The following is a 12,735-nucleotide window of genomic DNA, read 5'->3' as shown; positions in this document are numbered from 1 at the left end:
AAAATATTTAAATAATATGAACTTTCAGTGCAACTATATTTTTTATATTTAAAATTTATCTTATAGTGCCATCATCCGTATATTTTACTACTATATTCAAATCTGAATAAAAGATTTATTTATTATTTATAACCAGGAAAGTAAAAATTGTCGCACTAAAAAGTAAAAATAATACTTTATATATTTCTTTAAATTTTATTTTATTACTTATTTCTGAATTAATACATGTACATTATTGCATGTACAATGTTATTTATTAGATTTGAAAATGTACCGTGTCCTCCTGAAATTCAAAATATAGAAATAAATTAAAAACTTTATTAGTTCAAATAGATAAATCCTTTAAAAAAACAAATTATAAATTGAATTATCATTTTAATTTATTTAAAAAATTTTTAGAACAATTGTGAATTACATCTTTTTTTTAAATTTTAAGTATTTTGTTGTACACGAAGTGTTAAATTATATTAAAAATTAATAACATTTGTATATCTCAATTAAATCAAGATACTTTTAGAGAACTTTTATCCATCACTTCAGTAGAATGTTGAATTCTGAGTTTCACTGATGTTGAGTAGCAGCAAGATGAGTGTATCTTGTTGGCAACAATTATTGGTGTAGATAGTTGAAGACTATTTGATTTGTATTAGTATTGTGTTAAGATGTGTTTATATAATATTAGGTAATTATATACAGTTACGGACTCATCTCCGATTTTGATGAAATTTGTAATATACTTTATTCACTATAAAAAATTATTCATCAGAAATGCCTTTCATCTGAGTTAGGTACCTCATAAGTTACACAGTACCTTCATCAAAAATTTTGTAATTAAGAATTGCATAAGTGTAATATATATTATTTTTCAACTAAATAATTTGGTTTCAATAAAATTAAATTAAGAATGAGATTAGATTTATTTAAAACTAAATTAAATTAGGTTAAGCTTAAGGTATTGGTTTTAAATATGCCGTGTACAATTATTTAAAATTGTGCAAGTGAAATTTAATTAGTTTTAGATAAGGCTATGTTAGATTGGTTTATAAGTAATATTTATAAATTTGAAAGATTTATCTGAGTAAGTCACAATTCAAGACTTGCTCACTATTTACTGACACATATATAGTGTAAAATAATGAAATTTGGGTGCAGATACTGTGGAACTCATGAGGAACATTACTCAAGTGAAAGGTGTTTCCAACAAATAATTTCAGTTGTATTGAATAACTTACGTACTAAATAAGATATATTCCAGATTTCATCAAAATTTGTTTAGAAACAATAGTTGGTCACCCTGTTGCAGTTTTATAATAATTCAATTTTTAGTTTATGAAAAAGGTCAAGCAGTTAGAAAATAATTTTAATCGACTGTGTTCTATTACCATAAAACTTACCGGCTATAAATTTAACGCATATCCATGTTTCAATCAGCATTAATGAGTGATGATAGAAATGTAACAATGAGATCTGGTTGTCCTCTTTTCTTAGGACAAAGAATATCTGAAACGTTTAATCGTTTTTGACAGTAAAAGTTAACTGTAATTTCAACAAAAAATTATATTACTCGCCTATCAAAATTATTTTTATAAGTATAATTAAATTGTTGGTTTAATAAGCCTCTAATGAAAACATACTCTATCTTTCTCTGCTCTGGTCCGCTTTTGTGAGTGAGGTGCCCTACACTCTCCCACACTGCAGCTTCATCACAGAGTTCTCCACATCATCACAGAGTTCTCCACACATCCATCTCATCCTAGAGAATATCTAAGTTAACCGGGATTTGATACCAAAACACTTATCTTGACAAACTAAGGACCCAAATGGGTCTCAAGCCAGGTTGCTATTCTATCTACACATCTATAATAGCATCAGACCCCCTCAGTCATTCTCCGCAGGGCTAAGAATCTACAGTTATATACATATATAATGCACTTTACTATAAGTGAAATGTTATAATCAGATCAGATTTTGCATGTCGTGGTTTTTGTGTGGCTAAACATTTCATTACCTCTTCTAACAAAAAAACATAATTATAGCATTGAAAAATTCAACTGAAGTTTTTATGCGAATATGTTAGCCTGTTTTTGCTAGAATATTGTCAGACTAGTTAGACTGATTTGGATGAAATTTGGCATGAATGATATCTGTGTATAGAACATTATTCTATCAAATGTTGGTCATAACAATCGATCAAGGGGATGAGGAGATTTGAATCTTATCAGTGGTTCTGTACCTTAAAATTTTACTCAAACAGTAAGTAAATTTTTTCACTTAATTTAATAACTTTTTTGGTAAGTAAAGTACTTTCTAATGATGTTCATTCTTCCTCAAATCTCCATACATATTGGTGTAAAAAATTCCTTTTTTTTATCATTTGTGGTCTCAGTCACAATCTTGTACTAATTAGATGATTCCATTATATTAGTATGTCACTCTGATTATGTACTTAAATAATTTCATTCAGGGAAGGAGGATATATATACCTAATGTTTTCCTTATTTTAATCAATTGTTATTGTTCTGTTTGATATTTTCTGCCTGATTAACCAATTTTTATGAAATTTTGTATGATCCAAAGATGGGGTCAATTGATCAAGAAGGTGGAGGTGATATGATCACATGGTTCCCAACTCAACATTTTAATTTTTTATCTCTTAGTAAGTTTATATACTTTTAGTTCATTTTAGGGAATATCAGACCCTAAATTAAAAGGGTGAAGGAAAAACGTTTTTTTCACTTTTAAAGAATCTTAACTGAGTTTATAATTTTATTTTTTTAACAAGATTGAAATAGGTCTTTGAAAATGCTGCCAGTGTGAAAAAAAATCTATTTACAAGATATCAAATATATATACAAAACCAAGAGTTTAATAAAGTTAAGAAAAGTGTAAAAATATGCTACTCATTTTCAAATAAGGGTCTCCGTCTATTTCTTTTAATCCTACAAGAATATATATTACTTTTAACACTAAAATTTTCTAACTAGTTTTCTTGAATTTACATGTGAAAATACTTTTAAAAGCAGAATTATATTAGCCAATTTCAAAGTTGAGAGTTCTAAGGTTCAAATCCTAATAAAGGCAGTTATTTTTATACAGATTTGAATACCAGATCATGGATACCGGTGTTCTTTGGTGGTTGGGTTTCAATTAATCATACATCTCAGGAATGATCGATCTGCGACTGTACAAGACTACACTTCATTTACACATTCATACATATCATCCTCTGAAGTAATTCCTTACAGTGGTTCCAGAGGCTAAACAGAAAAAGAAAGGAGGCTATAAATTATTCATAATAAGCAATCGATAATGGAAAAAATGAAATACCAGTAAATCTTTTTAGAAGCTACTTCATATATTTATTTTTCTACATCGCCAAACTCAAGAAATAAGAAATTCATAAAGACAGTAATTGGGCAAACAAACATATATCCTAGCTTTGATCTGATTTTCAGCCTCATCAGACAAAATTTTAAGGTGCTTTTTTTTTAGTTTTGTTGAATAACACTTCCGAATCAGGCACTCATTAAAGTAAATAATTACTCAAATAAATAAATAAATTTTAAACTGCAAAACAATGAGGTTGCACGGAATCCATACTTAAAATATAAATTTCTAAAACTTTATTTTCAAGATTGAAATCCAGTTATATCTCTAGTATTAATATAAACAGTATGGGAACATGTTTTTAAAAAGGGGAATGTCAACTTAAAAATTAAAAAAAAAAAGTTTTAAAATAGTTTTTTTTAAATTTATAATACTTTTATGTTTTTAAATTAGTGGCTGTTAAAAATGTTACATGAGGTAGCTTGAGAGCAAGTAGTTCAAATAAGATCCACATTGATTTACTAAAAATTTTTTTTTGACAAAAAAAATTACTTTGATATAAAATGTCATTTGATCAAGAGTCACCAATTGAACCCAAAATCTTTTATTAAGTTTTGATTTCTTTTTTCTTAATTATACTTTAAATACTGCATATTTTTAGGATAAAAATATTTGATTAACTAGGTAAAATCAAAAACAAATTTTTACTCAACATTTTGATCTTTTTTGCAATTGTATTCTAAATGTTAAATAATTAAGTCATTAACATTTAAGAACTTTACAGGGTATTTGAAATAAAAATCTGTCAAGTAAAAGCCAGGAGCATTACACAATACTGCAGGTTTTTTTTTGTTGCAGCAGTAACAACCTTCATATAATGTACAAATGTATCTCGAAGTTTTCCCAGGACTTTCATAGCCTAGTCTACTCATGAAAATAATAGAAAAGTTCATATAAACATATGTCCTAAAATGCTTTGTATGCGAGTTACTGTAAGTGAAAAATTTCACTCAAATTTCAGCTACCTGGGTGAAATGAGGTTGTACTGAAATTTTTAGGACTTAAATAAGGAGCATTGAGAAAATAGTCACAAACCGTAAGAAAATAGTGATTAAGGTTATTATAAAATCTTAAGGTTTTTGACCTGAAACCCCCAATAAAATAGGTCCCAGAACCAATTCTTCAGCAGTTTTTGAAAAGTCTTGGGTTAAAACCAATAAATTGGTGGGGAAAACCCTGTTTTTTATGTTTGACATACAATAACTTTTTTTAATGAGCATAAAATCTTATAGAGAATTTAACTTTGAACAAAATGATGTTAACATAAGTTGAATAAAACTAAGAAAAGTTAGAAAAATGCGGATTCAATTTAGAAACAGTAGACCAGACCAAGGTACCAGTTTATAATAAATGTTCAAAAATGAACCCACCATTTTCAACACATTTCTTGGTACACTTATGTACTGATTTTGTTGCTCTTTATTAGTTCTTCAGAACTGTCCTTCATTTGCTCAGCAGCGTCCAAAATGACAATTAATTCCTTATGAGAATGTATTTTTGTTTTGCATACAATATTTTTCATTCATCCCTTGATGGAAAAATCTAAAGGAGTTAGATCAGGTGATCTTGGTGGCCAGGAAACTGAACTTCCACCACCAATCCATTTCTGGAAAATGATGATTTAAGAGAGTGGAATCGGGACAAGAGGAATGGAGAGTCATGCCATCGTACTGGAAGTATACTTTGCGTTTGGTGCTAGAGGAACATCTTCAGGCAACAGCAGCAATTCTTCTTGAAAGAAAGTGCAAGTAGACCTCAGCATTTAAGCGGCTAGGCAATACGAATGGTCCAAACAGCTGATTGTGAAGAAGGCCGCACTGTACATTGACGCTAAGTCTGTGGTGAACAATGATTGCCTTCCACTGTTTTATGAGAGTTTACTTCTGCCCAAGTATGCCCATTGCATAAGTTTTTGACACCATCTCGAGTGAAATTAGCCTTGTCGGTAAACAAAACATACTTGTAGAGTTGTTGATTTGCATTCCACCAGTTGTAGAACTCCAAGCAAAGCAGACTGTCCCCTGGGTGTATATGTTGAACTGGATGTTAATGATGAGGATAAAACATGTTTTGTTTTAGTGTCCTACAAACAATCGAATGTGAAATGCTGATCAACTTAGAAAGATGTCGTGCTGGACTGGTACAAATACTAAGTAGTGAACCTTTCTCCAGAAGATAGCAAAAAGTCATGCCGATTTGGTTTTTTGGAATCTGGAATCCTGCTATTCGGAAAACTTATTTCATATTCTACTGCTGCAGCTGTAGCATTACCATTACAGACAGCCAAAATGAATACCACATCAGTGTATTTCTCTGTTGTAAATAAGTACAGTTTTTTCAAGTTAAAAACCATAAGAAATCACTAATTATGTCCCTTAATTAACGTCCTAAAAATTTCAATACGATCTCATTTCACCTGGGTAGCTGAAATCCGAGTGAAATTTTGCACAAGCCGTAACTTGCAAACAATCTGTTTTAGGACATATGTTTGTATGAATTTTTTCCATTATTTTCACATGCAGAATAGGTTACAAAATTCCCGGGAGAGCTTAATGATACATCCTATTTATTTATAGTGTTTGCATAAAAAACATTAAAAAGTTTTGTAAATATAAAGTTTTGTAAATATAAGTTTTTGGTGCTTAAAAGAGTTTTTGAAAGGAATTCAGGACTAGGTAAAGTTTGAATATCATTCTCATTCATCCTCTGAAGTATTATCTAAACGGTAGTTACCGGAGGCTAAACAGGAAAAAGAAAAGAAAAGAAAGGTAAAGTTCGAAGGTTATTTAGAGGTTAGATTCAGCTTTATGGAAAAATGTTTCTGACAAGACTTATGTATCATTGTCTCTAGAATCCAAATTCGAGGTGCAAATGTGTCCCATTTAAAAAAATTAACTTCTAATCTAGTTAGCCCTCCTCTGGTCAAAATCAGAATTTTTTTTGCATCTTCCAGAAAAATCACTTCCTTCAATTTTAGAAAAGGAGGACGGGGGAGGTCTAGGACACCTGTTTTAAGTATATATATATATTTAAGTAATATATATTACTTCATTTATATGAAGTAATGTTTATTGTGCATGTCCCTTGTATTTTGAAAATATACACTCAGTCTGTCCAATGTAATATTAACTACAGGTACTGTAATTTAATGTTATACTCATGGGTTTATGGGTTGTTTGATCAACAGTGTTTTATTGATTTGTCTTATAATGTAAATCTTTTTGTTTGTGTGTAGTTTTGAAAGCTACACACAAAAAATCTTTATGAAGTTTTATCGGTATACAGAAAGGTTGTAAATTACCTCCATATTTTAATTTGCTATAATTTTTATATTTAGTGACAAATGTTTATATGTGATGTTTACAATATAAGAGATCACCTATTTTATTAATACATAACATCAGCACCAGCATTTCTCATGACTGTAAGTTTTGAGAATGTTTACAAAGCATTTCAGCATGAACTCTGCAGTGGAATATTGATCAAAATGCATCAAATTTATATCAACACTCGACTAAGAATTAAAAATGTAATAAAACTTCTACATCCACTTCCTAAGAAAATTTTGCAGGGTATGACTTCAGGTTCAAGTAAAGCCCACACCTTTTATAAAACCTCACAACCTGGATGTAGAGGGTTGGCATCAAGCCAATATGATCTGTTCTACAGATCATATTGGCTTTACATGGCAGTTTGTAATATTCTTAGGATCAAATACAGCAATATTTGATGAGTGGTCCAGCTACCATTGGTGAACTCATATTAAATACACTTCATAGTGGAAGGCTGACTGCATTAGCTGAAGTGATATAAAGCATTGTTGAGCATATTCTCCGATAAACAGGTACTGTTCTATTTCTACCCAAGTAAGTTCTAAGAAACAGAACAAAACTGTTTCATTATAATATATTATTAAATATAAAACTATTAGGAATTTAAAATAGTTACTTTACAACCAATCTATATATAACATTAAATATTTCATGTTAAATGTGTTTTTTTATATAACATTTTATCTATAAGTATGGGTAAGTATCCATTAACATTGACTAAATATTTTATTACACAAGTTCTTTAATGTAGTTGTCAACTAAAATAATTCTTTTATTGTAATCATTACATAACATATTATATAGATCACATACAGGATGGATATATATGATACTCTATGAACTCGTCATTGCAAATCAGCTGATTTCAAAGTTGAGAGTTCTAAGATTCAAATCCTAGTAAAGGGAATTACTTTACATGGATTTCAATTAACCACACATCTCAGGAATGTTTAACTTGAGACTTACAAGACTACACTTCATTTACACTCATAAATATCCTCTGAAGTAATACCTTACGGTGGTTTGGGAGGCTAAACAGAAAAAAGAAAGAGATATGATATTCCACAGATAAAAAAAAATTGTGCCAACATTTACCTGGATATATTAAGAGAAATAACAGTAAAACTTAATTAATTAGACCAGTATTACAATGTAACAAAATTAAGTGATAGGTGTAAGATATAATAAGTGATAAAATAATAATTTTAAATAAAGAAGAAATCATTACTTGATTTCATGTCTGAACACAGGTATTGTCCAATATTTCACTAAAGTTTGATCAATATTTGTAATCATCTATAATCGTTCTCTGTTGCAAAATGATTTTGTGTATCTTCTCGTACTTTGATACTGTGTTCATCATTTTACAAACAGAGGTTGGACTGTTTCAGTCCTACCTCTGTTTATTTATAACAGTTCAGACTTGTTTTCCATCTTCACGGGTTACCTTTACTAGTTTGATGATCCATCTGAATATTTATGCGTAAGATTAACATGATTATCCACACAGTTGTCTGGTAAACTGTACTTTATCATGTGTAAAACATGATAAACCATCTAGTTTAACCATACAGTTTTAACCATCTAGAAAATTGTAACATGACATTGATTTCCAACTACCTGCACAACATACTGTTGTCTACTAACATACCTACCTTGAGGTTTTGGGGTGTTCCAAATTGCAGATTTAACATAGCCCTCCAGGTTGCTGTATTATCGTATCTGACTGAGTTTACATGGTGGTACCAACATCATGATTTTTTAATAAGTATTGGCAGACAAAGCAAGGTATTGGTCCCCTACACTAAAGATACGTTGATAATAGTTAGATTATTAAATTAAAGAAATAACAAGATCTAAGCTGTAAATACAGACAAAATAAAATAATTCATTTCTTGACAAATAACTGGATTGATTCAGTATTAATTTCACTAGAGTTCAAAAACAAAAAAAAAAAAAAAACAACTTTAATTTAACCTAATAATAAACAGTTAATTAAAAAAAAATACTTTTTACAGATAAAGAAAAAAATAACTGCAAACAAATTACGGTCGTTTCACATGTTGTTCGTTGCATTGTGAAATGACTGAAATATGGTTCTAAACGCTGTATTTTAATAATGAAAATTTCCAACTTGCTTCCCTCTCCACAATAGATGTTTGAGACCAAAATACTCAATTTTTATCATGATGTACAGCATGGTGTGTTATAATGTTGAAATGTATTTGTTATTCACTTTTCCCTGTTAGGAACTGACATAATTTTAATCGTTAAATGTGAAATTTAAATGTGAAATAAAATATTTTAATAAGAAAAACTGGCATTAGTTTTGATTAAATATGATGTTTTAATATACTGAAAAGAGTCTGGAACAATAAAACAATGAAAAATATGCACTCTTATTTCCATTTTTTTTCTTTTCATCCTGTCTTTTGGGTTATGCAGAAGCAATTTGGCAGGATTTTATGGCCGGTACCCTTCCTGATGACAACCTTTAGGGCAATTGAAGTTTGTAAAGTTGCACTGCATGAAAAATTGCTTATGCCTGACTGGGATACAAGCCCAGAAGGACTGCATGCAACTGTGGCACTTGGTTATTCTAGCATGAAGACAGAGTTATTCTAGCATGAGCAGAGTTATTCAAGACAGAGTTATTCTAGCATGAGCAGAGAACCTCTTACCTATTTGTGGAGAATGGTTTAATGCATTAGATATTACAGCTGCCTATTTGAAATACATGGTGCCCCATATAAAATGCAATCATCATTCAGTGTTAACCTTTGAAATGCCTCCCCCTGTTTTTCTAGATTTTAATGGAATTTAAGTTGTTCATCATCTGGATATCAAGCTGATGCAAAAGACCACCATAACAGATAAAACAAAGCGATCAGAACACTCAGTGCATTGTTAATGAGATTTTTTCACTTAAGGAACTTGTTTTTTATCAAGTCATATGTTAGTAGGGATTCAGTGATTGCAGTTCAAGAATATTTTAGCATAAGTACTGAGAAAAAACCAGTTTCTAATAAGACATCAGTATTAAGGTCATTGATAAATTGAGAGAGCAGATTCTACTAATAACCAGGAACACAAGAAATAGAGGTCAGTATTGAATTCAATAACTGATTAGCTATTTTATCAAAAAAATCAATTAGATGCGTTTCAGCTGAAATTAATTGGTCAAAATCAACCATTAATCAGCCAGTAAAACAGTTAAAATGATATCAATACAACCATATCAGATTCAAGCAGTTTGTCAACTTGTTGATTCCAATAAAGAAAGGTAGCTAGAATATTGTCGTTGGTTTTGTCAGTTTGTGCATGAGGGGATTCATGTCGTGGACTGTTTTTTATGATAAGACATGATTCCATTTGGACAGATATGTAAACATTCAAAACAATAGGAGTTCTGAAAATTCCCATCCCTATCATGAAAAACCATTGCACCAGAAGATGGGCATCTGCTGTACAATATCAGAAAAAAAATTGTTGATCCTATTTTCTTTGAATACACCATTAACACAAAATTACATCAGTATATTTTATTGCACTCTTGAAAGAGAAAGATAAATACTGTTTTTTTCAAAATCACACTATCCAAATTCAACTAATTCTTTTATTAACATATTTAATTCTTTGGTGATTGTGTCATTTCTTGTGACATATGGTTACTAAGATCAGATTTGATGCCTGATTCTGTTCTTTGGTTACCTCAAAGAAAAACACTACAATAAACCACAAACATTAGAGAACAACTGAAACTCAATATCAAAGAAACTGTGTTCTATATCTAATCACAAACTCTAAAAACGGTTAAAACACACTTAAAAGTAGTTAAAAGAAATAAAGTGAAAATGGTGGTAGCTTGTATGTAGGAAGATGCCAGCTGCTTTAGAATTTAAGATGTAAAATTTTATGAGACATATGATAACTTAGTCAAGCGTGTTTCATTTAAATATACCTATTAAAGATAAGCCAGTGATAGAAGGGTTACATTTAAAATGGGCACCCTACATAATACATTTTATAATGCAGTTTCATTAAATTACATGTCTTTATTTTGTCAATTTAAATAAATTGATATATTGATATTAATACGATTGTTAGTTGCATTTCATACTTTATTATATATATTTTTACATGTACTTTTTTTATCATGATCCTGTAGTGAAATATAATTTTTATTATAAATTCTTACATAAAAATCCAACAGAATATTAAAGTGCAGGAAAGTTTAAAACCTTAAAAGTTATTATTTGAAAAAAGTTTGTTAAATCTATCTATAAAGGTATAGTTGTTAGTATTTTAATATTATATCCAACTTAATATATGTAATAAGATGATGTGCTATGATACAGACAACAGAAAGTACAAACATAAAATTCCATCATTGGGTGATCAAAATTAATCTTCATTTATTTTAGTATTTTGAATGCAGTCTGATGGTAGTGCATATTATTTTATCTAATTTGTTTTATTCATGTTGTGTTGTATTCTATTAAATAATGAAAATCTTTTGCCAACCATTTTTGTATCTGTTGGGGTTACGTGAATTTTGTTGTTTGTGACATAGTTTTACAATAATAAAACTATAGATTGAGTACAAAAATCTGACTGATTTGAGATGAAAATTTCTGGCACTGTATGTTGTGAACATTACCCCTCATGTTATTACCTCCATTTTTGAGTTAACTTTGCCACAGAGTGATGTCTTGTAAATGTTTTCAGGTAACTGTTCAATTATTTATTCTGCTTTTGCAATGGTAACTTGCAGAAAAGTAATGGTAACTACAAGATTTTTCAATCAACATGTATACTGTTCTTATGTTCTTATTAAAATTTTAGTATGATCTCTAATTATACAAAACCAAAATTGATTCAGACTGAAACTTGAACCAATCTTGAATATTAAATGTAATCATTTAGAATCCTAGATCTTCTGTACAGCATGCTACAGGTTTAAATCTGTCAACAAGTTTATTTCCAGTATAACTAAAGGAATTAAATTTCCATTTGTATAAAATCGGGTAACACAGTCATGAAAATTAGACATAAACCAGTCTTGAAAACTGTATGACATTAAATCTGATGCAAAATGACCTAGAGATGTTGGTCAATCTGTATTAATGGTATAAAGTACATTTTCATCTCTATAGTGTGGTTAACAGGTAGAATTGACATTGCTTAACTGTTGAAAATTCACATGAATTCATCAGTAGCTTTTGCCTAACCTGTGCAAACTGTTTGATGTTGATGAATGATTCTGTTGTTGATGATTGGCCCTTAAACATTTGAAGATTACGATGAAATAATGCGCTAGTGATTCCTGGTAGTTAAAACAACTGCATTAGATTAATAATATGTTAGTGGCATATTAATAATAATAAACCGTATTCATATCTCAGTTGCGTGTGTGAACATAAATGGTGTGCATAATTTGTTTAAAGAACTCTTATTCTTTAAATAACTCAAATTATTCTAACATTTTTTCCTAGAAATGTTTTCTTAAAATATGTTGATACACTACAGAACAAGCTGCATTCTTCAAATAGCAGTTATCCAAGAGATTAAAACACAGGAAATTCTACACCAGATAACATTGAGCTTCTGAAATTATTTGCAGCACCATATGAAACTTGTAGAAGACCATTTGTATTGGACAATTTTTAGATAAGAACTGTAATTTTTGTTGTATATTTTTCTACTATATTTGTGAATTGTTAATAATAAAGTTTCATTAGTAAAGAATGTTACCTCTTGTTTTCATTTTTAAAGCTAGCAAATATTTTATGCCCATATTTTCTTTTATTGATAGAGATCGTGTGGCAAATTGTAAGAGACCATATATATACAATACGGTGCTGCAGCTTGTAACCATAACTTTTTAGTAGAACGATCAGTTGTTGGACTATTACGTCTTGCTATCAGACTAATGAGATGTGAAAATATGAGTTATCTGGTGTTATTAAGCAGTACTATAATATTAGGAAAATTATTATCCTTAAAAGGTACAGTG

Source organism: Lycorma delicatula, chromosome 5 (assembly GCF_047948215.1).
Source record: "Lycorma delicatula isolate Av1 chromosome 5, ASM4794821v1, whole genome shotgun sequence".
NCBI lineage: Eukaryota > Metazoa > Arthropoda > Insecta > Hemiptera > Fulgoridae > Lycorma > Lycorma delicatula.
The sequence above is the reverse complement of the archived record's forward strand: the minus strand, read 5'-3'. Positions refer to the sequence as shown.